Source organism: Dendroctonus ponderosae, unplaced genomic scaffold, assembly GCF_020466585.1.
Source record: "Dendroctonus ponderosae isolate FM_Combo_2020 unplaced genomic scaffold, Dpon_F_20191213v2 Dpon_F_20191213_1, whole genome shotgun sequence".
NCBI lineage: Eukaryota > Metazoa > Arthropoda > Insecta > Coleoptera > Curculionidae > Dendroctonus > Dendroctonus ponderosae.
The window spans coordinates 63028233-63034077 of record NW_026017110.1 but is presented as its reverse complement, the minus strand read 5'-3'; positions in this window follow the sequence as shown (position 1 = coordinate 63034077).

Here is a 5845-nt window from a genome sequence, read left to right as displayed (position 1 = left end):
GAGACTTATGTAGCGTAGCGAATAAAAATCTTTGATATTGTCTTGGTTCGGTCGAAAGCTTGCACTGGACTGTTTGCAATCGGAATATGTGAATTGAACGAACTTAATCGGTTTATTATATGAAATAATTATTAAATCCACAACGACACAGATGACATTTTCTAATTCTTCCGTTGAACAATGGTTGAGATATTAATTTCCGGTCCATCCCGAGGCAGCTAATCCGACTAATCAGTAGAAGTAATTCTTTCAAAGGATTCGCAGGAAGGATTAGCCGTAATGAAACGTCTGTAGTATGTGCAACAAGGCGTGTTTCCTATTAAATATGAAATGAATTGGTTGCAATAAAATAATACGAACAAAACGGAATTTTCTGCAAGATTTGGTCCGAATAGCGTGGCTAAACCGACCATTGTTGATTTAATTGTTTCCGTTTTTAGCATTGCGTGCGGCGACAACCCCTCGACGTTCACTGGGGTTTCAGAGCTTCTCAATATGTTTCTCTCCAATAAAATTTATCCGCCATTCCTCCCGCAGAACCGGGCATGTTTCAAACTTGGCGAGAACTTTTGATTTATATCTTTGCCTTTACATATCTGTTTCAAGCAATGTTTTACGCGATTAAACAGGCAACCGTTCGTCAGTTCGTCTCGTAAGAGCATTATTGAGAACTTCTGGATGAGACTTACAAAGTTTTCTAACAATATAACAGTGCCCTTTCAACGCTAAAAGGACTACACCATTTCCTAGTTCCGGCTGACGCTTTTAGTTGCTCACATTATCGGTTAGATTCAAATTTGGATAGACAGAATTCAAATTCGCTTTCCTCCCTTGTGTCTTTTGGATCATTATGGATATTTGTTAAATAAATAAACCCATTGTTAGGGGAGAATGGATTAGCAGCAGTGCGCAGGGATTCTGAAAATTTTCAATACTGTTTATCTACGGGTGATTTTATTATCGATGCAATTTCTGCTAAGAGTTTTTCCGACCACCGATCATGGTTTGCGAGTCTAAAAAACCCAGCAGTTTCAGGCAATGCATGCTAAATCTCGGTGAAATAAGTACCTACTTATTATTTACTCAGAATATTTCCTGTCTTGCTTTGGGTTCTAAAACAATAAATGCTTTATGGAATGAAATCCTCTTTTTAAAGGATTGAAGGGGTTTGATGAGAAACCCTTTTGACAATGCCAAGCCTAAATAAGAAACCATAAAAATCAAATGACAAACTTTCCTTCAAGCCTATCAAATTACAAGATATATATGTAAATATGCCAGTCCCGAGTAGCAAGACTTTAACTCCATCCCTAAGGGGTTTTCAGCGAGTCCAAGGGGAAAATGCACCCTCTTGTTAACTAATAGTGGTAAATACCGTGTGATGAATATAATCATAAGCTAATTTGGCAGCTCGCCCCCGTTAGAGTTGTAATAAAACAATCAACATATGTAATGGTGATTCTCCCCGCTTTGCTCTGCCTGGATGTTTAAAATTATCCCTTCGAAACTGTAGTTTGTGTTATTGAATTAGGAGCACAGCGACTGGTTCCCGAATTTATGCAAAATGTTTACAAGTCAGCGAATAAACATGTTTTCGGGGGTTGCAAATATTAAGCGTAATTTGCATGTTAAGTAGGCTTCCTTCATTTACATTGGCAAGCTGAAGAAATTAAACTTCAGTTTTACCTCGAAATTTTCAGCACTAAAGTTTGTCTTGTCTCATTTGTATTAAGTACTAACTGAGACTGGGAGCGTGCAAAGCGGGGGCGATTATTTCTTCACATAAATATAAAAGGGGCTTATAAACATGACACCTAATTGAACTTTCAAAAGACAATGTTTAAATGCAGCAGTAAACTGAACCCTTTTTCTACTCCTTCCTCATATAATGATAAAAACCGCTGGCTGCTTTTATAATCGATTTTCCCGAGGAAGTTTTCCACTTAATAAAGCGAGTTTTCCAAAGTTTTCACTAAACATGCAAAAAATAATCACTTATCGGCTTTCCTTATGCGAGCTCGTTACTTCTAATACAGCGTCCGCATTATGTAGGGTTTTGTTTTGTTCCAAATAACTTATCAAAACAGTCTTTTGAGTAGCTTTATGCCTTACAAACAAGAATAAGCCTCATGAATATTGAAATTTGCCTTTAATAATTTCACTTTGACATGGTGTTCTTTAACCGTTGCGGAGAATTTATGCTTTCGGCGAACGAAAGCGGTTCGAAATATAAAGCTCTCAGAATGGAGACCCTAAATGAAATTAAACCAATAAAAACATGATAGCGCTGTCCGAACATAAAACTATTGTGTTAGATTCAGGGCACGCACGTCAGATGTATCGATGTTTCTAAACACACATCAGTCCATGATCGGTTGGCACGAACGATCCAACAAAACACGTCAAAACTGATGCCCAATCGAGCCATATTTCCCCTTCACATGATGGCTGATCATCATTAAAATTGTCCACAGAATACACGGGTTTATCCATAATATCCAGTCTCTTGAATACACCTTAATTGCATCGTTATTCGTGCTACAACGCGCTGTTCATGATCCTTAAATAAAATGACAATAGCCAAATGCATGGACATGCTGGCTAATTATTTTGGCTCAGCTTCTAACTGTCCAAAATAATTCACTGGTTTTATTAGACCAGCTATTTAACTTGTTTTATTTCAATAAAATGACACGTTGCCATCTGTAGTGTATCTTTAGATGCCCGGGAGCCCCGCTACTACGGCTTAATTACAGGCCTCCGGTCCCCAGGGATGTGGGGCTCCCCGTTCTCTCTTCCTTCGATCTCTCAAAGAACGATTTACACCAGCCAGACTCGGTTTATCTCGATACTTTCCACAGCTTCCAGCCAGATATTTAAAAATATCAAATAGAGTAATTCCGGCAGAGATGAACCACCTTTTTGATTCGACTCTATCTTCACAAAAAATAGCTTTATTGACGTAACTAACTGCAATCAGAACTGTAACTAAATACTAAAAACTCGAACACATTTGCTGACAGAAAAATAAAATTAAAAACCGCTATGTGGTCCAACTAACCCGAAACCACACAGGGAGAGATAAACCGTAACAAATGATAAGTAACAAAATTAGACTTAATTCATTTTTTTTTAATTTAAAAAAAAATAAGTTTTTTGGCGATGTTCATTGGCTTAGGAAAAGATGTAGCAAGTCGTTTTCTGCCATTTTTGTGATTGCGTTAAAACGATGCTTCAACGGTAACTGTTCAGCAACAGCAAACATCATATGTCGCATATCATTCCGTGTTGAGGCAAAAGCAAATTTTTGCAGCTTTTTTACATGTGTGTTACTATCGTCGCTGCATTTTCTTCTCCTAAAGTAGGCGAAGAACTCAATGAGCCAGTTTTTTAGTTTTCCCCACGCTTTTCTTGTAATTAGAGTAGCTTTGGGAATATTAAAGTGTCTGGCTGCGCCATTGACCCCCATTGTTTTTGTATCTATAGCCTCTACAGCACTTTTGAGGTCCTCTTCGGTCCATCTAGCTCTTAGTGAGCTCAACTTCCGTTCAACAGAAAAATAAAAACCGGTTCAACTGTCCCGATTTACTCTGGTCCATCTATCCCAAATTTCAGGAATAGACGGACCACCCAAAAACAAAAAATCTATGTATTAATCGGCTTTTACATCGTTTACGTTTTTTACAAACTTCTTTTTGGGTATCTCGAAAAAGGAAGGATAACTGGTGCCTGGAAAATCCTTACTATTTGTATGTCTAAAATCCACCGAATTTACATTTTATATTTGGTTTACACGTATAGTTAAGGAAGAAAAGATCGACTTTTGTACTTTTGTGTCTGAGATTGGATATTTCTCTACTAGGTATTTTAAATATGGAATCTTTCAAACCTCTGCTTTTATTTCATGTAGATATTCGATCTATTGCCGTTTTCATTACAAAGTTTATGGTATGATATCGTCTGTTTACAATCAATTTGATTGGAGACTTTTTCTTTTGGAAACTATTCTTCATTTCTAGGGTCAAATAACGAACCTATTTTTTAAATATTACGTATGCAGTTGCATCAAATGACGATGTTTTTGATAAATAATTCGTTCTTATTGCGAAATGGGAGCACTATTTATCAATCTGTAATAAAAGACGTGAGGAAATTTCGTCTCGTAAAAAACGTCTTTTTTAAAGACAAAAATTTTTGAGGCGAAATACCCAAAAAGAAGTGTGTAAAAAATGAATCCGCCTCAACAATATAGAACTTCTCTACATCATTTACGTTGTCCAGAGTGGATATCATGCAATGCATTTTTAACTACAAATCGCATTTTAAAACTTTCTTTTAGTTAGAATCGCACCTTCAAAATACCGTTAAAAGAAATTCTACCATGTGTAAATGCAGAAACTAATAAAGCCACTCCCGAAAATTAACTACACACAAAGCTACTATCGGAGAGCGACTGGTAGTCGTTTGTTGACGGGGTAGCGTTGAAAAATTCTTCCTATACCATGTACAGTCGAAAATACCCAACTGGTTCATCTCCCCCGGAATTACCCTATCTTTTCAGAGCCCAAAGTCAATTTTCTTAAACTTCATTTAGAAACGATTGGTGATTATAAAGAACAAAAAGCAGGATTTTACAAACGTTGCGTCCGTCAGTCAAAAACAACATTTTCATGTTAGAGCCCCAACATGTCAGTTTTCCATTAGCAAACACCATATTTAAATGGAGGAACTGCTTACTACCTACTTGCGTGTTCCCTGTTACATTTCGGTCATTATTACATGGTATAAGGCAGTTGTGAAAAAACTACGGCAGCATTAGAGAATGTATATAGGCGTTGACAAAGGAATAAATAAAACATGTCAACCCTTTTCGTTTTGTGTACCGCTTTGTATTTGAAAATAGTTTTCAAAGCTTCGATTGCTGCATTGCGTGAGTTTGTTAGCTTATGTTGTCTTTGTCTTAAAGGCAATAGATTGTGAGCAAAAATACGTTTCGAAACTAATTTCACTCGCCAGAAGAACAAAAGTTGTTCGATAATCGCTGGTTATCATCATTGTTAGCCTCGAACAAAAATAGCACATTCAAAGAGAATTAGCGCAGCTTTTTGGGGAAAAAGCACGAAAGGCACTCCAGTTAATTTGGAACATTACAACATTTTCAATCGTGGTTTCCGTCTGACTGCTCCATGGATCGATGTAATGTATAACAGTGCTCGATTTTGCTAAAAGCCGCACACCGCACGGGCAGCTCTGTGTTTCCAGCTTAAAATTTGCATTATTTACTTTCTATGCAGTTGATTAGCACCGGTTTTGTTTTGTTGTTAGTCAGTTTTACTTTGCTCAGTTCTCCTTTCAATAAAACCAGTGGCGAATCCAGGATTTTCATCTGGGGGGTGCTGAGGTCTTTAAAAAGTTACATTGTTGCATCGTTGCATCGACAATGGGATATTTGATATTAATTTCTGATCGAAATTATTATTTTTAATCAAATATATCTTAAAAACCTTCCAAATTTAAGGCGGATTATATAATTAGTAAATATTTAATATTAATTTTCTTTTAAGGATGATTGAAGTTATCTGCATTCTACAGGGTTAGTTTGGGTTCCGCAACAGCCAAATATTTCAGAGAGGATTGGGTGCAATTTTGTACACCGGAATTTTTAAGTATGCTTGATCCAATAATTATGTGTACAAATGCCAAGTTTACTGTCTTAATAATCTGGCCAGAATAAGGAAGATACCGTCCATTGAAGATTGCGACCGCTCAAAAAGCGTTCAAAATAGACAGAAAATGTTGATTATTTGGGAACTGAAAAGGCCGCGATGTCTTTTAATTAGCTCGT